Here is a 22,999-nt window from a genome sequence, read left to right as displayed (position 1 = left end):
ATTCGTTCAAAATTTTAAGTAAAATTTATATTAATTTATCTGACATTGTTATAGATTAAATTCAGGAACTCTTGCTTTTCATCAAGTGACTTAAAAATTAATCAAAATAGAAAATAACATTACTGCTTTATTCGCATTACATAACGAAGTGGTCATTTTATATTTTTAAAAAACTATGAAAATATCATTAAAATGGTTAGTTTTTACAAATTCTACTAAGAGTCCTAGTCTATTTATTTTTAAGTCAGTGCGCAATAAAATCATTTAACGCGTAATTATATGTGCTCTTAAATTTCTACCCTGTCGTTCGCCGTGAGATCAATTGATTTATTGAGAACGACCAATCGCAGAGCAGAAATTTTAGAGCATAATTTGATTGACTCCTGAAAATAAATAGATTATAGTAATATTTTTATATAAAAAAATATATTATTATAAAATTTAAACATATCTAAAAATCGTACAAATAAAATTTATTTATATATATATATATATATATATATATATATATATATATATATATATATATATATATATATATATATATATATATATATATATATATATATATATATATATTCACACATATATAAACTGTTAATTACTATTATGAATAATTTTTTGCGCATTATATCGGTACACAAAATTATTTTTAAATTGAATTCTATACAATACAAGTAACTAATTGAATTAATTTATTAAACGAAGCAGTTGAGAGATTTTAAGTTCTTTTTAATAAATAATCAAGTAAATAATTAACCAAAACATTTTTTATTTTTATTTAAAAAAATGTTTTGATATACATAGTTTTATTCTTTAGTACACTCCCTCATGCTTACATTTTTTATACAGCTTTGCTTGATATGTATAATGTTATGAGATGGTTTTTTTAATAAGAACATGTATTATTACGACTGTATCATATATCAGAAATGGCAATTGATACTTTTACAAAGTATACAGACGAGCCCTAAAATTCAAAAATAATACATCGTACAGGGAAAACGCCCGAAGGCTTTTCTTTTGGTCGTTCGTTAAAAAGCTCATTAATTTGTCTTTTAGCCCTTTATTGTAATATATGCTGAAATACGATATTGCGTTAGAAAAAATCAATACGTGTCTCAGTTGTGTACATGGTGTGTTAGTGTGTGTATAATATATAAGTAAGCACATTGTCGGTGCATTCTCAGTCAGGAGCATCATGATAAATTGTGTTTGCTAATCACCCCGAAACTGAGCCAAAAGCCTAACAGATATTAATTGCCTTTTTTAGGCCGCACCCAGGACTACAGACCCTGCCACCCCCGAAAAAACCCACACCCCCTAACTCCTGTAAGCACGTACCGAGCCCGCACCATCTAGGCATGCGTTCACCTAATTAGGGTTCAGAAAAATCCTCCCCCGTGTCTAAAAAGGCTAGACTTATTTATTATACTTAAACGAAAACAAAATTTATGGCGTTCTTTCGCGAGTTGGGTAACTGAAAACGAATTAAAACTGAAACAACTATTTATTTTATATGTGAAATATATTTCTTGAACATATATTAATAATTATTAGTTGAATATAAATAATGGCATATATATAAATATTTTTTTAAATATTCGAGAAATATTTCCTCGAAAAACGACGACTCAACTTCAAGATCCAAAAGCTCTCGTGCGACGAGTTGTTTTATTTTCTCAATTCTTGTGGAACCTACAAATATACATTGTTTATAAGCTTTCCAAATGTTAAGTGTCTCGGACAGCTAATGAATAGTTTGACATCTTTGACATTTATGGATACCACTTAATATTTTTAGCAGTCGTAGTTGCTAATTTGTTTCAAAAAAATTTATTTTACATTAAATTTTGTACAATTTTTTTTCTTGATAAAAATTCTGCCATCATAAGTTATTGCGCTAATTATGTTTTATAAAATATTGTATAAATAACAAATGTCCAATTTTAGATCCTGCGGTACATAAATCAATTGAATGCTTTATTATACACTAATCAGTTACTTATATAAATTTAACTTATCTCCAATAATAATTTATTTGCAATACATTTTAATTTTTGTTCTTTAAATCCCAATTATTTAAGTAAAAATGTATTATTTTATTACCATCATATTAGTTAGTTTTCATAGCATTTTTCTGCGACTTAAATTTTGAGTTTTCTAATATTGTTTTTTCACAGATACTACGCAGATATTAAATTTCCCTTATTTATTTAAAATAGCTAAGTAGTGACTGTCTTCAGCTATCAACAATCTACACTATTTTTATTTTTTATTGAATAAATATAAAATACTCTATGTGTAGACCTAGTACGACCTAGCTAGATTTTAATTTATCATCACGATATTCGTACGTGAGATTAAAAGATCTAAATGAAGTAAACCAAATTTTTGACGATCGACCGGAATTTTATAATTTTATAATAATAACTAATGCTTATCTCCCAGACACGATAAAAATTTTAAATCACTCTATGTGGGATTGGAACACAGGTCTTTCAGAGCAATAATCAGCGGTTTAGTTGCTTTAATTATTAATTAAATTATTTTATGCATATTCTATTTGTTTAAACATATTAAACTATATTCTAAAATAATATTTGTACTTGATTGTATTTATATGCCTAACAATTGTTTGCCTATTTTTCACATTTACTGATTCTTTTTATATTTTTCACGGCAAATATACCAGACGTTGATATCTGCATGCTGTTTTTTCAATTCAATAATCGCCACACACCCAATCATAGTGAAGAAAGAAGCTTTCGTTTTAAACCATTATTTTCCCAACACGGAGATGGATTATTTCGTAAGTGCTAGCAAAACACTGAATATGTCACGATTTTTAAATTCTATGGTATTTATGCTTTATCTTTTCACTAAAAAACCGTTCAACCAAAATACTTGAAATTGCATTCATAAATCAATATTCCTGTCTAAATAGACTTTTAGTATGAGCGTACACATTCAAAACATCACAGACGTACAGTCATTAAAATATATTTGTACATTTTTTAATAATTATTTAACTTTCACCGTGTAATGTAACCGATGAACTTTAAAACGAGGTTTGATCGGCTCGTTAATGCAACTAATGGACCAAGAGAGTGTAGGGCGCCCTTTGTTATACACCGGAGGGACCCCTGGAAATATTCAGCTGTTAAATCCAATTAAAAATTGCGGCAAATGTTCTGCCGGATTTTCAGCTCTTTCTAAACTGAAAAAGTCTATCTACGTCAGCCGAATTCAATATTAGACATTCCGAATACATAATTGCCGTACCAAGTCAGCAGACTCGTCAGACGACGCGATGATAATTTTTTTAGTCCAACATAGGTATGTGGGGGAAATAAAAAAAAAAACAGAATTCGACGGGACGAGAAAAACTGAAAAGTCCTGGCGAGGAATATGCAAAAAGAATTGAAGTTATCGCGGGGTGTCTGACAAAAAGAGGGCAAATGATGGATGTTCGCCTTTAAAGCAGGGACGTCTATTCACTTGTAACGAATCGTTGGATTATTATTTTTAATGCACAATAATTTTATATAGATACATTTTTTTGATGTAAATTTTATTTTTTGTAAAAATCCCCCAAAAATAAGTATATTTATTAAATTTAAAAATATACAAAGTAACTAACAACTTTTTACATAATGCTATAATACAATAAATTAGTACAAAATATGTGTAAATATGTACCATTTTTAGTATATAATTTATTTTTTTGTAAGTTACAACATGAGATACTCTGCAATAGTTAGTATTACAATCAAAATCTACCTAAAATAATAAAACATGCAGGCGAATACATGAATACGTAATCAGTTGGACGCTGCGTTCGTTTGACACGCTCGTAAACAAGCTCCGATTTGTTTACATTTGCAAATATTTTATAAATAGCAGGAGTCTTTATTTAATATTTACTAATATAATTATAACAACATATTTTTATAATTATTGCAGAAATTGATCGTGCGCCCCTGGTCGTGTGCGGAACAGCGCCGGTTAAATGGCGCGCGCCTAACCTGAACGTGACCGGGCAGATTTTCTCGTGAAATTAACGAGAAACGTTCCAGATTACCCCGTGACCGGCGAATGGTGACTTTTTACACTTCAGTAATTGCTCCTGTTTAATATAAGGGCTACAGCCTACGCGTCTTTTTGGTATTTAACGTTCGAACATCCATCCATGCAACCCCTACCCTGGCCTTCGCTAACGAACGCTAATCGTGGACCCATATTTTAACTCAATTTTCCAATACGGTTACTCTTACACATAACGGTTAAATTAGTATTTTTTAGAAAAAATACATTTTTTAATTTAAGCTGCTATTTGAAAATCCCTAACGGTATAAATATATATTCTTTTAAATGCATTTTTTAAACATGTTTAGATTAATGACTATATTCTTAGAATATATATTACACTTATAAGTAATCTGATCAAAATGCTAAAAATATTTTAATTAACACTTTTCGTGATTTCTTATTTAATTTTACTAACTTTATTTTGCATATAGTAATAAAACAATTACCTAAAGTATTTTATATCTTTATTTCATAACCTATGATTAATAATTTTAAAGTTTTTATTTATATAGGAAAAGTGAAAAAAACACTGCTATTTATCTATTGGTTTTTTCTTTAATGAATGATGGATTTATTTTCACATTTTTATTTACTACAAAAAAACGCGAATCTGTGATTACAATACTTTTTGAATAACATATTTATTTTTAATTAAATTATATATTTCAATATTTCAATTAAAGTTTTTGCAAGCCCAAAAATATGCATTTGACCAAATTTAAATACACATATTATTTTTGTTTCGGAAAAAGTCATTAGCTATGCTTGACACAAGAAATTATTTTTTACCGTATTTCAATTAATATGTTATACATACATATATGCACGTATTAATAAAGCTAATTTCTCGAAAATAGAACTAATAACAAAGAAAACCAACGTAAAACATCATTAAATACCAACATTGTAAAGAAAAACTCATCATGTAACTTAATGATTTCTTTAATCACAATGTTAATCAATATTCTAATAAAAAAATTTAACAGTTTTATCTTTTTATAACTAAATAATTTAATTAATTACTGAACAGTTAATTTTGTACATTTCAAAATATGAAATGTTTTTTCTTGTTCAACATTTAACACTATTTTAGTGCTTAGTGCATTACATGTTTTCTTCAAAAATTAATTTATAATTAAAAATTACCGTTTCCTTAACAACGATGATTATGAATGTATTTTATAATTTCGCATATTAATTTACAACATATAGAAAAAAATATCTAGAAAAAAATAAAATTTCACGGTTTTTTTTTATTGAGATATTTTAATCATCGTCTTACTACAAAAAAATATATTAAAATTTTACAATATTAAACGTTTTAATTTAGACAGTGATAGTGTTTTTTTTAAGTTAGAATTCAATTTTCACAAAAATATTTTCATTTAAATTAAAAGTATTCGTTCTGTTAGATTTTAAAAGATTTAAGTTACATTATTGTCATATGTTATATATACTCATTCATACACGTGCACTTTAAAAAGTAACTCAGGACACACTGCATGGGCAGTGTGAGAGGTTCCATTTGTAGGTCAAGTGGATATTAACCATTAACCCATGCGTTTATACATTGTCGCACTATACGTATAACACCAAATATATTTTATTTGAAGTATTTAAAAAATATATATCAACTGCTAAAACGAGTATTGCGTAAATCGAGGAATAAGTGTATTCATATTTTGCCAAAAAAATTCATATTTGTTATAAATTCGAAAACAGAAACAATTTTTTTTAGCCTTATAATCTTAAAAATTTGTTAATGTGTAATGCAAAAAATATTTTAAATTCTTTCTATAAATTATTTATATTATTTTATTAAGAACTACTAATTTTTTGGAACATTCTGTACATTATAAATGTGAAAAACACTAAAGGAATCAACCGATTTAACATCTTTTCATATATATTTTTAAGCTAAATATGATTTTTCTTAATCATAACTATAGTTTTATTATTTTACATTAACAATGCAATAGTATTTTATTAAATACTTGCTTTTATAACTAATATATACATACATAAAATATTTGTATAAATGCGTACACACCTACATATAAAATCATTTGTAGCGATATTTGTTTTATTATTTTATCAGTTCTTTTAGTAATAATATTTAAGTAGTAACTATTTATTTTTAGTGTAGCTCTTTTTTGACTTTATATAATATTTTTCAATATGCAATAAAATCTTCTACCGTTCTCGATACTTACTGATCTTGAATCTACTTCTTAGTGTAATGATATTTAGCTATAATCATGGTCTCAAATTACTTTGGCTCATTATTTTCTTACGCTTCCTTTGTAAAAGATTTTACAAACTTACCGCCTCTTTTTTAATAACTTATACTTGAGTCTCTATAATTATAACACTCAAGTTATTTTTTTCTGTGCATTTGCATTAATCAGAGATGTATTTTATTTATGGCGAATATGTTATAAATAATAAAATAGTTGCAAGCACATCTAATTTAAGACTGCAGTATAACGTGATTTTTAAAACATAGTTCTAAAAAGCTCATTAAGTGAGTTAACTTACCGAACTTGATAATAATGTTAGTTTTATATATAGATTAAAATTACGCTGTTGTAATTAAAATTGCCTACTATTTCCTTAAAAACATTATATTATTCTTAGACGTTAAACTGATTGCCTTCATTGAGTCACGTGTATCCATACACATATGTCTATCTCAATGTGATTAGATATGGACAATTAGAGCGAATGCCGTTCCACGTGTTGTGTAGGTTAAACCGTGCACCTATTAAATTGTGACATTGGCATTAGGGTCCCCATATTGTCACACGACCATAATTTAATTTGACACAATTATACAGATAGGTTTAATTTCGGCCTACAATGAGAGCGAATTTCAAGGACGCCTAGTTTACACTATTGCACACAATCAATTGTGTGCAAATAATAATTATTATATTTAAATTAATATGCTGAATTTTAGTGGACCTTATGTTCTTAATTGGGTGTTAATTCTTTACTAATAGTCGAACCTTGAAGTACTATTATTGTGGATACAATACATTATGTAGTATGTATACGTAGTGGCGCTTAGCAACCCTGAGCGCAAGGGCCGTAATAATATAGGACGTTGGTATCAACAGTATAATTAGTCAGATAGTGGTGGTGTTGGACATTTCACACCTTATGTGTCGACATGTGTTGCATGCCATAGTTTGACCACTTTCCCTATCAATCGACACATGTCTCAACCTATATTACGAATATGTAAAAAAATACTGTGATAAAAATGGCTCAATAAAGTACCATTATAAAACAATTAACTATTCCATATCAAAAAATAAGGGCAAATAAAAATAATATTTAAGGTAATATATGTTTAATATAGTTCAAATATGATACGTATTTAATTTTTGTGCGACATGCGATACTATTTAATATTTTAGTATGTCTAATCACGTTAGTAATAAAAAAATACAAAGCGTTGATAGCTATAAGTAAAAAAATAATAATAGGTAAAAAAATCATTTTTATATAAAATATTTACTTTTTTCAATTAGCGAAGAAACGAATTGTCTCTTTTTCAAATATAGTAATAAATTGTTTCAAAAGATTAGCTTATATTCAAAGAAAAAAAAATACAATGAAAAAGTTTAATGGGCATTAAGCTTTATAAGTACTCGTACATTAATTCTTAAAATTAATTAATTAATTTTTATTATTTAGTTATTTTACTAAGTTGATATACAGAACCTCTAGGTATGTATTATGTATTTAGATTTAACGTAAACCTAAAATAGATGAACTGATTAATTCAATAATACTTTTTTCATTATATGTATAAAAAAAATTAAACACTATCTTATAGTCCTAAAATATGACGCAATCGCACTTAATAAAATTATTTAGTGAGAAATGTATTATATAACGAAGCGTGTGTGTAACTAAATCATATCAATAACTTTAAAATATACAGGATTTTAGATATCTTTATATATTTATTGTTCACTACAAGTTCTAAACGATGTCCATGTATTCTTATTTCATGAATAGTTTCATCCACCTTTGTAGTTTTTAACAAGCGAACATAACAATAACTATAAAGTAAATACATCCACATATATTATATAAAAATAAATAAAAAGTCAGATTAGAAAGCTCGTTATCACTATATACATCTAACTTTAGGAAAGATTCTGGATATTTACGTAACAATAATTCACCGATGAATTATTGTTTAATGCTATTATATGTTTCGTGAGATTATTCTTATAAAAAGCTTCGTCACTATGACTTGTTTAATGATTCTTTGTCTCGCTATTCTTCAGGCATTTTATATTGTTTATCTGTTCCTGATTTGCGTAAAAATTAGGTGAATTTTATTTTTATTTTAACATTTATGTAGTTTATTTCACTTGAAAATGTTTTGATTGTATTGAATACAAAATATTTCTCAAAACTTTTTATTACGTATAAAGTTTATCTTAAAATGTACGAATCGAAGCATTTAGTCTCTCCTGCTAAATTATATTCCAATCTTCAATTTCAAGATCAATTATTTTACCTTCATATCTCTACATATATAATAAACAATTATATACCACACAGAGAATGAATTATTTACTCCCTCAGATCGGTCCTAATGCACGAGACAGGGACTTGATGACGTTCATTTGGGTTGTATGCTTTATTTTTCGCCGAATGCACACACAGTCGTCCATTTTTATTAGCCTTTCGCACACATACACACGTGCATGTGCATGATTTACGTGTACACATGAAAATGCGTCTGTGTTGGGTAGTATGCATCGCAGCGCAGGGCATTAACGCACGCAGTCGAAATGTGCAGGGGTGAGTGCTTGTCCACTATGTCGGGGGTAGTTTTTGTTTCCTTTCGTGTGTGCGACACGCATGCGCAGTACCTAGGCAGAGTGTGCCGTTCCAGAGCGATCAATGTCGCGGCCTACCCTGAAAAACAGAAAGGGTCGAGCCGAGACCCTTGCGGGCCGACTTGAAGAGATAAGCCCGAGGAGCGGCAAAACCACCCCCGGAAACGACCACCCTCCGCTCGGGAGATGGCCGAACGAACAATGGACACCCTTTGTGTGTGGGTGTTGTGACACTGTTGATTTGATGGGTGTCTGTTATGGATAATGCCATTAAGGATCTATGTTGATGATGATATCAAATTTCATAAAAATAGGAAATACTTTTTCCTTAGATTAATGATTACACAGCGTAAGAAGATACCACAGAGTTTAATAGCATCGCCTGTAAACAGCACGGGTGAACTAGAATATGTTTTATACCAGGAGCTCTTAATGTAATATTGGCGCGAATTTCTACTACGATTAAAAATGAAGCTCTATCATTTAATATGTATAAATGCAAAAGACTACATTTCTGTTTTACTTTAAACGTTTTTTTCAAAATTTGCTTTAATTCCAGTATCAGATCTAACTTACGTCTTCATTTTGTTCTTGTCTTTGCAAAAATTCACTTTCACACAAATATGTAATAAACAAACAAATATGTAAGAAACGGATACAATCATAAAATAATAAAGCAATATACTAAGTCAGAGGTGTTCGACATTCCACAGCATATGAAACCCTTATAGTTTATATTATTATTCAAAAAATGTAATATGTCTCATGTAAACTACCCATATTTTCACATGTGAAAATTTTCGCATTTAATGGTCTTAATTTGATAAAATTAAAAACCGCTTTTAGTTATCGGCAGTTTTGGATATTTATTTTATTAATAAATTTGTTGAATAGTATGTCTCCTAAACGAGGAACAATCTTAAATCATCGGTCGTTAAATGCGCATTCACGAGCTATTAGTAGCTCATAGCGCAATTTTTAATTGATTTTCTTATAACAAGCTTTTAAGAAAATACCCAAAAAATTATATTTAAGTAACCGATTGAAAATAACATTTTTTTAATTTTTTAAATGCAATGTCGCACTTTTAAAGAAAAAATATTTAATTTTTTTGCGCTACGCGGCCAAAGGAACATTGATTTTGTTTTATTAAAGTTGAATAATGAATTTATCTTCTCGTTTTGACAGTTTAAAGTATTTTCGTAATAAAATTTGAAATGAAAAGGAACTATCTATTTAATATAATATATATAATAATAGTAACAATGTGAGATATGTTTTGTTGAAGATTAATTTAACCACAATATTCAATGATTTTATTAAATGTTTAAATTAAAATATCTCACTGTGTATTCAACGTTTGTAAAAAGGTAGCTAAGCACCTGTATTTAATCACAGGCAATCTTTCCATTCGAATAAAATCTTCATAGAAGCTTCTGTAACATAAAAAACTTATAAGTAGGGATTGCAATAATACCGGTATCACCGAGAGAAAAAACAGGCAATACCAGTATTGATATTATTATTTTTTTTAAATGGTAATAAAGAAAGACCGAAAAAATAATCCGAATACCACTCGCATGTTTCATGTTTATTGATTAGCTAAAACCCAAACATTCGAATACCCCAGCAATGATTATTTCGGTTCAGTGAATGTTGCGCAAACGAATATTGCGCACATCGAAAATTTCAAACACCAAAAAGTCTGATCATAGATGCTTAATACATACATATATGTACATATATTTAAGAATACGTCAATATATAAAAAATCTGCATATATATAATATATATGTTAATATTATTTTAATTTAAAAATATTTTATAATTATATCAGTATTTTACATTGGTATGATTCACTTATACTTCCTATAATTACACATTTTCTTACTTATACATAAATAAAAATGTGAAGCAGTTGGAATTAAAAGTAAAATATATTTGACTATCAAATTTTTGCTGTGTGGAATTTTCATGTGCGCAATTTTTGTTTGTGCAATATTCCGGTCACCGTTTGTGTCGATATATCAAATATTCTAACTTTATCATTATCCCTATTATCGTGCTAGGATCTAGCACGGGTGATTATGTTTTGTTGATATGTGTGACTTATAGCTTTTTGTTTGCTTATGAATTTAAAATCCTATTCCGTTAACACTACTTAGGTTAATCCCTCACAATGAGCATTATTTTATTATGCACTTTTGCTTTCAAGCAATGTGGGCATTGCCATTTTTGTAGTTCTAAGCTATTGAGATATTGTTTTCAACAAATAAAATGTACGGATTTAAAAAAAATAGAAATATTGATATTACCGGTATTTAATTTTGTAATACCGGTAGTATCGATTTTTATCCCAGTACCGGCATTGCCTGTAATGGTACTACTGGTATTGCAATCCTAACTTATAAGTTTAAAAACCCGTTTTTTAAAATATAGTGTTTATTTATCTAATTTATTTTTTAAATTTGATAATCATTTTAATATTTTATTTTGAAGTTTTACAATTTAATTCCTAAATCATTCTAAAAATCACTTAAGCTTGAGAATTAATTAATTTTATAAAAATAAAATAAATCAAATACTTCGATTCGGAATATAGATATTATAATATATATGCTACAAAATAATATACAAAGTAAATGTAATTCAAGCAATATACAACAGCAAAACTAATAAAATTAGCAATATCACCCCTTAAAAATATTATGTTTGAGCTGATGGAGGATGTAAGATATTGTCAAAGACATTGTCATCAAGAATAATAAACACAATTGGATACTACATTAAATATTCTTTAATATATCCACAAATTCTCAAAAAATTCTGAAAGGGTATTAGTGACTATTAATTATATATTTACTTAATGTAACATCTTAAATATATAACTTTTATTTTTAGATTTAAATAAGCCTCCCCCAAAGTAGATAGTATCAAACTTAATAAGCATTTAATACAATTGAAAATTTAGAAAATTCGGACTTTCATGCCTGACAATTATTTTAATTGTAAGTTAAGATATAACTGACGAGAAAATTAAATCTAAAAAACGACGGTATCCATAGAGAAATAAACTTGTAGATTATACCATTACAGTGGCTATAATGCTAAATGTAAAAAAGAAGATGATGCTTGAGTATTGCAGCTTTTAGCAAAATTATGTAAATATATTTCAAATTGAAAATATGAATATTTTTTCTTTTAAGGGAGAGAAAAGCCTTATTTAATTCTGTGAATATATCTGCCAAATAGGCAACTTTTAAGTAAAGTAATTTTAACTTTCTAAAAAGTAATTATGTGAAAATATAGCAAGCTCTTCTTGTCATTCAGAAAATCTGAATGATTTCTACCGAGTGAAAAACAAACTAATTTCAGTATGATAACTTTTCACATTCTCTTTAGAATACATTTTAAAAATAAATAGATATTTAGAGCTACTAATGCATGGTTATAAATAATACGTTGTGTATTCGCTCTCGTTTTAAAAACATTTTAACTTCATGTTACTGTCCTTTTTACAAATTCTATTTTGGAATTTGTACCATTGGTACTAACACCTTTACATTCCTCCCAATTTATTTCGGAAATATTACTTTAATATATTATATTGTATTAGTTTTGAATTTTTCACATAGTAACGTGTATTATTTGATATATAATATATTGTTTTATATAAATAGCGAATGAGGTTTGCGACAAAAAGCTTTATATGAATCCATTTTACACTGGTAAAAGTTTTTTTTCAATGTATCGATTATTATTGGCGTTTGCGAAAAAAAAGCGATTGATGAGAGAATATATTCTTTCAAAAAATATGTGTAAATTACACATTGGTTTATATTAAAAAAATAAGCAACATATCATCAAAGGGTTGAGCCCTCAAGAAACATTTAGTAGACCACAATTCGTCTTACAGATAACACATTCTACTACTTTGAAAAAATTGCATCTTAAGCTATATAAACCATTTGGCCGAAATTAAACCAGATGTAATTTTATATGTTTATATTTAATTAGCATATCTATGTGAAAATTGCTAAATTCATATATCTTCACCTTTATTGTATTATTTTATTGATTTTCAAACTTTTCCCAACTTACTAACTAACAATATATAAATCTGAATAATTTATAAGTTTATATTATATTATTTATTTATATCAACGTTATTAATATATCGTTTTTAATTATATAAAAAATAACATCACTTCTGTTCCTAAGTGTATAAATTTAATTGACGTAAATATTTATTAAAAACAATATACTTATTTACAAAAAATAATAAATTCTATACATTTTTGATACGTCAATAAAACGAATATTTTTCATCAACGTGTATACGTTTCGAAATAAATATTTTCAGAGTTTGTCCCAGTTTTATATATCTACTTTATACAATTATGTTTGCGTATTCTCGTATCCGATGTAGAATTTATCTGCGAAATTTTCCAATATTAACCAACGCATTTTAAAACAAATATTATATACAAAAATGCATATACAATTTTTTTCAAAGTCGTCAAATGTGATTGCTATTATAATACGTTTACAATAAAATACAATAATACTTAATTATCATATATTTATTTGATAACAAAAATATCTATGCTTGTCTTTTCTTGATTGCCGTCGATTCTGATTAATCGAAACGTGATTTGAATGTATGTCGTTCGCAATAAAACTTTTACCATCGTTACTATCAACGTTCAACGTGAATACGTAATGTGTATAGTCGGATTTGAATAAAAAAATGTAATATGTATACAAGTATTGTGTATATGTTGAAAAAAAATCCGACGACATGACACCGATGAAAAACCAATTAAATCTGCCGACGATAAAGTCATTGTCGCCAGTACTCAGATTGCGGTGCATACCTTAACTTCACTTAACTATGGGGTGAAATACACCCCTGCTCCGTTTAAAATAATTGAATCTGCACCTATTTGTGTCATGCAATTACACATAGACGAATCGTTTGGTAGTAGCGTTAAAATACATTTTTTTTGTTACATCAGTTATATCTAACCACGACATCTCAATTTAAGATATTCATAGATTTTTTCATTACACATATCACTTATCCTCTGAAACATATAGATTGAATATATTCGAAACTTTCTGAAAGAATGATTTACTATTCTCACTAAATGTAAATCCATTCAATACATTTTTAATCTGTTTATATGTTGCTTTTCCTCTTATTAAATTATTAAAATATTTTTTGCGATGTCTCGAAAAAATAATTTTTGGCTCTTAAGAAATATTAAAAAAAATCTTTAGTAAGATTTATTTTATTCACAATTTTTTTTAATATGCTAACCACAAGCGATGCATAAATTTAGTTTTAGAAAAATTCAGTATTCCAAATTAAAAAAATCGTTAAGATGAATTACGGTTTAAAACGGATATTGTAGCATTGTGTATGTGTAATTAAAAAATAGGCACAAAACTCATGTATAATATGAGTCTAAATAATAAATCTGTTGATAAACATAATATTAACATATAATCTAAAATTGAAAATCTAGACGATGCTTTAAAGAAACTCGAGAAATGTTGTATTGAGAGAGAGTATAATGAAATTAAAATAAAATCTAAATATTAAGACAATGTTTATTTCCTTGATTTTGATTATCAAATAATTTATTAAAATTTTAATTTGCTTAGTAAAGCTGTAAAGAAAACAAATAGGCGCGCTTTAAGTTGAAATTTAATATAGGTAAAATTAAATGGATTTTTAATGTTCCCTTGACACAGATAGGAATTTTTACATTAATTAATAGGCATTTAAATAATAATTTACAATTGCAGAAAATAAAATATAATGATAACTTAAATAATGCAGTTTTGAGACACATTTAATTCTAAATAAATCAAGGAAAAATACATTGATATGTAAGGGCGAACTAATTTATTTCTTCCTTTATAATTATAATATTTTAATATTGAAGAATAATATAGTAAAAAATCTCTGCATGTTTATAAAATAAATAATAATACTACAATAAGGTTTAATTTACTGATATTGAATTAACTAAATTTTAAGGAAAAATATAGACTAATTAAACATTAATTCACTGTGCTACTTATCACCATTCATAAACTTAGAAATGCCATATATGCATGAAGTATTATGAAAAGTTAGACTTATTAATGTGCATGTTTCTTATGATACATAGTTTGTAAAGGTTTAACGTTAGTTTGCCCTAATTGTTCTCCATCAATTATATTGAAACATGCTTTTGTTGAGTTCGCCTTTAATATTCCAAAAGTCTCTAGATCAAAATGATGGACCCGATTCCCAGAATTCTTGAAATCAGGATCATATTAAGAACAATAATTTACTAAAAATATTGAATTGATTACTCTATAAAATATCTAATGAATTAAGACGTGTATAAGGTCATTCAAAGGCCATCCGAGCTAGCAGGCCATAAATTCGGTTGACATATATGGGTCGAGTGTGTTGTGTATATATGTATGTACATATGTGTATTTACACGCATTTAATTGAATAATCCGAGCGCAGAGAGCCCATATTAATGTGGATATATGTTATTGAAGAAATTTAACCCTTTTTAGATTAATCTATAGGTCCGTGAGCACGCTCCTCTAATGGGAGAGTACGTAATAAATTGAGGGCATTCTTACCCACTATAAAAAATGGCCACCGCCCACCGCAACGCCCGCTCTCTCAAATGTTTATTTTATACTCGGCTTAATTTAAACAATCTAATTCGGGTATTTTTTTATTTCACTACGAATATGTTAATTATGGCGCATTGTTCGAAAGTGCCCTTTTTGTATGAATATTTTTTATTAAAAATATACATGTATGTAAACAGACCAGTGCTTATTCAGTCGTTAAAGTTTGCTCTTTAATTAGCATATATGGTTTTGTTACAAACCTCACAAACATTAAATATACAATTTCATAATATAGTTAGAATAGATTTAAAGAAAGGCGGTAAATGGTATTGAAATTTAATTTGTATTTATTTTAAATTATATTTTAAAATACAGTAAAAATAAGTTTTTATAGAAATAATATTTTATACTTCTAAGAAAATCTCTAATTTTAGTTCACTTTTTAAACCATAGTTTTAGATTAAAATATGTATCTAATCTAACTTTTACAATTCAAAAAAGGTTAATTTTGAGCAACACGTAATATAGATACAAAATTATGTCATTTTTGCCATTTATATAATCAGACTTTACGTGGTGGAAGTTTAAGCAAAACCTTTTGTCAGTTCGCGTTATAAATAATTAAAAGAAATAGGTTAAATTCACTGCAACAAAATTATATTTTATTCTAAAATTTAGTTATTACTAAAAATAATTGGTCCATCCCAGAAAAAATATTTACGATTATATTAAATTAGGTGGCATTGCTTTTCACACTTATTTTAATACAAAAAATAATAAATAAGGATTTTTTATGTCAAATTAAATAACGCACAATATTATAAATGTATTTCGATTTTAATTACGTAATTTATTGAGCTGTAGAGGAAACTTTCAATATTAAAATACAATTTTTAATTGGAATTTTTAATTAAATTATTTGTATACCTTAATTAACTTTTTTATTTTTTTTTAAATAGACATTTTGATATAAATTTTAATTGATAATTTTCTCATCCCCAGATAAAAATAAAATAAAAATGTATTTGTTTGTAATAATTATTAGCAGAATATATTCATATGGACAATATAATTAGTATACAATGATTTTATTTTAAATTTAGATTAAATGTTATTCATTGGGAAATAACTTTTTTTATCAAATCAAAACATTGATTTTTGAAGAAAAAAAAGAAATGGATTTGTTATAATAAAATACATTATATGATCTACAATATAAATTAGAATATAATTTTCAAGAAAATAATAATAATAAATATTATTCTAACTACATAAGATTTTGTAACAGGAAATACTTATTATATTTTTAAAAAACACTTTATTTAACATATGCTTAGCCAGTTCCAAAAAAAGAGCGCAGTAGAAAAAAAAACAAAATGGAAATTCCTCGTCGTTATGGGACGGTGAGGGTTCCGCTTTTTTTTACGCCGGGTCCCTTTCAGGTGATTTACCTAAGCCTCAAATTGATAGTTGAACCCTTCTTATTTGTGGGTTTGGGATCATTAATAACATTAAAGGATACCCATGTGGACGGGCGGGGAAAAATGGCCGGCCATATTTCTTACTCTGGAACGTTACATTTACACAAAGGTTTGCTAGCTTAATGAATTTCACTCCTTCCTTCCGATTTTCCATAACGCATGCGCAAACAATGCTTTGAGCGCAATTTTTTAAATATATTTTATAATATAGAAATTTACACAAACAATATATAAAATATGTTTTAAGCTAAACCTGTGTGAAGCCAGTTTATATTTATAGAATATATGAATTCTTTCGAAAATATATATTCTAAATGATAGAGGGCCAAGGGGAATTAAGTGAGATATTGAATCTTCAGTAGTAATTTCCGTTGGCCGCTCTGGGGAGAAGTAAGCGAGAGCATCCATATCCTGACTCCGCCCTTCAGCATCAGATGAATGTCGGTCCAGACGCAATATATCAGCAAGCCTCCACCGCAAAACTGTTCCGGTAAGCCCTCGGGAACCTGCTGGACATTCTACCCTCCGAACAACCGACGCCACTTTCCTCTAACTTTACGCCAATTTACTGCAAAAGCAAAGCAAATATTTCGTGCGGAGTCAAGAAGTAAAGTCTAATTAGTAACATAAATAATGAGCACAATATATTTGTCAGATGTTTTTATAAAAATATCATCCGATATATTTAAATTCTATAATAATTTTACTACAATTAGGCAACTATGTATAAAATACCTAACATTATTTCATATATGCGTCCTAGAAATGACTAATCTGATAGAACTTTATCCAGAAAAGCATTTTCATTCAGAGATAGTTTGTCATTAAAAAATGAAGCCAAGTTGTGGGTTTTTAACACATGTACTTATTATTTTTTATGAGTACTGTAGTTTTTGAATGAACAGTCACTAATAAGTCTTACATATAAACAATTATTGGTATATATTATGCTATAACTAAAAATAATATTACCCCTTTTCAATGTAATGTTACTAAAAATTAAAACCTTTGTTACTTAGAAACACCAGAAATGAACCTAAAAGGGCAGCAATATTGTTTAACGATTATGAATTACTTAAATAACTAAAAATCGCATAGACAGTAAACTAACAATATATTTACGATAGCGTTATTGCAAAAAATCATCACATAGTTACCAAAAACTATGTTTCATCATAATTAAACTTTAATTTCATATATATAAAATAGTCAAGACCTATCATTGCTAACATTATACAACACTTAAGCACTATAAAAAGTACCTTTATTAGACTCTAACTTAAAACATAATTTTAATTTTAAAGGGTTTATATTTATCACACGTGACAAAATTTCAATCTATTTATTCTAAATTAAAATCTAAAAATCATAAAATTGTAAAAGAAATCTTAAATATGTCCATTTTTAATAAATAAAAAGCAGTTATGAAAGCATTGATTTTTTATAGAGTTTTTAAGAAACGTGAAAGTATATTTGACCGTGCAGCGCAAAATTTTTATGATATTCTTTACACAGTAAAATTTTTTGGAAAATTGTACTTATATATATAATATATTGTACTTATATATAAAATTGTACTTATTATAGTCACTCTAATTTTGTATGCATTTTTTCTAAAATAAGTGATAAATCCGATAATTTGTGAAAAATTTAAATAAAAATGCGAAAATTGTAAAAAATCAGAAGCTCAAAATAAATGTCTCTACTAATAGACAATTGTTAAAGAACTAGTTTTTAACCCCTTCAGATCTGATTTATTTTTGCTTGAGATAAAAAAAATACTTTCTGGAAGGCACATCCGAAAATATAATAGATCCAATTGCTTATTTTTAAATATATTTAGTTGTTTCATGACACGTTTGTAATGTTACTAAACTATTAACAATTGCTAAATTTAAAAAAATATCCTGCTTAGCCTAATTATTTGATCTAAAAGATCAACTCGTGTCATCGATTGATTATATAACTGATTGATTGTATTTTATTGCAGTCATACTTTGGAAAATAATTAAATCATACTTTTGTCGTGATTTTCCCCAGAAAACAAAGAAATATTCTCCATAGTGAAGGTTTTCCTTTTACGTACTGCTTCAATCTATCAATACAAAAGTTTTTTTTTCTTTTGTAATTGAAAACAACGTCTTTTAATCGAATTATATATCGGGCGGATTTTATAAAGTTTATCAATATTTGTTATAGGCATTTCCAAATTATTTACTAGATTTAAATAGCTTCTCAGTTAAAAAAAATTATCCCTTGGCATAATAATTAATAAATAAATTCATTCCCTGCGATATATCAGAAAAGAGGTACTCGAGGCAATTTTTAAGTTCCAATTGCAATATGTAATCCAAAAACTGTTTTTATCCTATTCTTATCTACAATTTTTTTAATTATCATCTATATGTTTGTAAATTTTGCTTTATTTCAAAATATTTTTTATATATGTATTTATTGAAAAAATTAATTGGATCCAATGCATCAATATAAATTTATCTCATCAGTCCATGTTATATTTTTTTTTTCTATATTTAATATTATGTTTATTAGTTATTACTTCGTTATCTTCAGATGCGTTAATATCAATATCATGTCTGGGTGTTAGAATAGTGTTTGCACCTATGAGGTCAGCAGCTATTCTGATTATATTCACTGTAGTCTCATATTTAGTGTCCACATCTTTCAATTCGTCATCACTTGGTCCAAAATCAGAATATTCCAATAATTACAAGATATTCTTCATATCCTTATCGTTTATAGGATCATATTTTTTTTCTAAAAATTAAAAAATAAAAATATCTATAAGTAATTGCTTATTTTGGAGAATAATTTGTGATCGACTTGTACTAGAAAAACAGGATTTAAAATACGAAGTCAATAAGTATCTATACTTGTATGTTATGGTGAAAGTGTAGATAGTTTTTGAATTGCCTGAGTATGTTCATTCATGAAATGCAATCATTAGGACAATTATAGGCATAATTATGCATTGAATCGATTGTGTTGTTAAATTTTGAATGTAAGTTCATGATCTTTATCCACAAAACTGTAAAACATGTACGCTCGCAATAGTTTGTCCTTAACAGGTGACGTGTCGCCCCAAGTCTTTAAAACTTAATTTGATAGATGCGAAATGTTCATTTGCTGTTCAAATCTATATCTACCTGTAATTATTTATTGAAACAATATTCACCAAGGTGGTGAACATCTATGGTTAGTTTCATAATTTTCATTTTAAAGCACATTAGTATAATTGTAGTGTCTATAAATTCGTTCAAAAAAATAGAAAATAAGCTATTTCGATAATAAGTTAACTCTGATTAAATATTTTTCAATATTAAAAATTAAAATAAACACTTTCCACACCTAAAATTATATTTTCATACTTGGCCAGAGAAATTATAATTTATCCTGTAAAAATATATACATCTACCGGTTTAAATGTATTCCAATATGACTTCACTGAAAATTCAGTGAAAACATATTTTTGCTGGTAATAAACTTTCACTGTAACATAAAAAAATAGTATTGGAATACTGTTATTGAAATTGCGTTCAATAAGTCTTTAACCTGTTTCCTTGGGGATTCCTTCAATTGCGCATCAATGGTATAGTGCAAAATTAAATAGTTATAGAGTGGTAATTATTTTAATTGCTCTTACCACTTTTGAACTTTTCCGACGCAATAAATATTAAAAAAGTAAGAATATTTTAGTATTAAAAAAGATAATTTTGTTGCTATTTTTTAAATCTTAGGCTTGTAAAAAAGTGCCAGGGCGGCACTAAAAAATGTATATGATTCAAGTGAAACTAACCACAGAGTAGAGCAAATTGGCTTAGACTATTTCCTTGTTTTTCTATCTCAATGACACGATATATTTTCGTAGCGCCCTGCTTCAATCGGTACCCTAACAATTTGCCCGCGCTATCAACTCTATCACCACGGCCCTGTACTCACACCTATACAGATATTTATATATAAACGTATTTATATACGTACACATCCAAGTGACCAAAGCTCCGTCGTTATTTGCCGTACGTGCCTCGAGAACGCTCCCCAATAGGATAATATTCCTGCGAGTCGACCACCCTCCCACACCCTTTTTTCCCTGAACGAACCGTATTTACATACACACGCGGTCGTTAATGACGTCCTTTTGTTATTGAAAAGACATATTAAATACGAAAAAAATACAACATATAACCCTGGGCAGATTTACTTTGACGCACCGTTAACCAGCATAATGAGATATCTACCGCCTTGTGAATTGAGACGATATAAAATGAAGTCTAAAAAAATGGCTTAATTTATCATGATGTGATATTTCAAAGGCATCCTTTTTAGACACGAATCGTATGAAAAATAAAACGACGCGGGCAATAATTAAAGGGAATTTATCGCTATACAGTAACGCGCCAATGAATCGTATTAAATGAACTCGCTTATTTACTGAAAGGCAAAAAAGGGTTTCCGTAGTCATTAATTGCCATCTTTGATACGCTGTATTAATTTACTGCCTATGTAAAGGTGGCTTGATTGGCACCACCAACGTAAATTATAGGATTTAATCAGCATCTAAAGTACCAATATGTAAATATTTTATTTTATTTATAAATTACATATTGTCATTTAAAGGTACTTAATATGTTACAATTTCACAATATTTACACTTTAATAAAAAAAATTAATTCGGCTGAATATAGCATTTTTGGAAAATTTCTTGCTGCTTGGGCAAATAGAAAAGAAACTTATAAGTAAAATAATAAAATAAAAATATTCCATGTGAACATAAATAAAACGTAAATAAACTTGCCCCTACCTAATTACCATATTAAAAGGTATCAAGCGATTTTATTCGGCGCAACACAAATTTTCGCTGAAGACTTTCTTAGGTCCATGCTTACATAACGCCGTCATATTTTAATGTCTTTCTTTGTATTTAATTTGCAGTCACTTTTTTGTATTTATTTTGGCCCACATAGTATCTAAAAATGTGCAAAGTAATATAAATTAAAAAAATAACTATCATAAATAAAACTTTTCTAACAATTTCACTTCAAAAACATCTTATCATATTTAAATATTAAATAAGCAACTTCTGCGGCAAAGAAATAAATAATTATTGATATCATAAACAATAATCTACGTAAACATGTCTTGCTCAAAAATAGTGTATAAAGCACATATTAACATTGGAATTCAATTAATAGCAACATTTAAATATATGCACTTCGTTTTAACCCGGTATAAAAATAAACCAGTTAATGGTAAGAGTAATGAATATTCATAAAGTGTAAAGACCGCTCTGTTAATCTGTTGACTATATTATGAATGCACAGATCCAGAGCACACATAAACGCATCAAAGAAATTAAAAATTAAATATTTTACTAAATTTTTCTTAATTGCTTTTGATCTATATGTAAGTGTATCCTTTTACTTATTTTATGCACACATTTTGTAGCCCATTTTCAATTACGACCACTATGCTCCTAGCTAGTTAGTTACATTATTATTTCGAAAGCTCTCAGGCTTGAGCTTTTTGGCTGTGAATCTCAATTAATATTTCAGCGGAGACTCGCCGAAATGGCAACTTATTATTGCTCTGAACGTATCCAGACAAATACACACATGCACGTGTCAGAAGCACACATTTGTACAGTGGACTTTTAAACAAAAGATGCCACTAACGTTGACTTGAACCCCAACTGAACAGTCGACCGAACAAAAAGCTCCAAACAACGCTTTATATTCTGCGGTGTATTTAATATATAAAAACTAATGCCCCATATATACCTTTGTTTAGTAATGTATTAAGCAACTTAATACAATTACAATAATAAATATAATATTTTTGTTTTAAACAGCTAAAATTAATTATAACACTTTTTAATTTTTTTGTGACTTTGTA

The sequence above is a fragment of the Plectrocnemia conspersa genome, unplaced genomic scaffold, assembly GCF_051122295.1.
Source record: "Plectrocnemia conspersa isolate PC_06_02 unplaced genomic scaffold, ASM5112229v1 ptg000009l, whole genome shotgun sequence".
In the NCBI taxonomy this organism is placed as follows: domain Eukaryota; kingdom Metazoa; phylum Arthropoda; class Insecta; order Trichoptera; family Polycentropodidae; genus Plectrocnemia; species Plectrocnemia conspersa.
The sequence above is the reverse complement of the archived record's forward strand: the minus strand, read 5'-3'. Positions refer to the sequence as shown.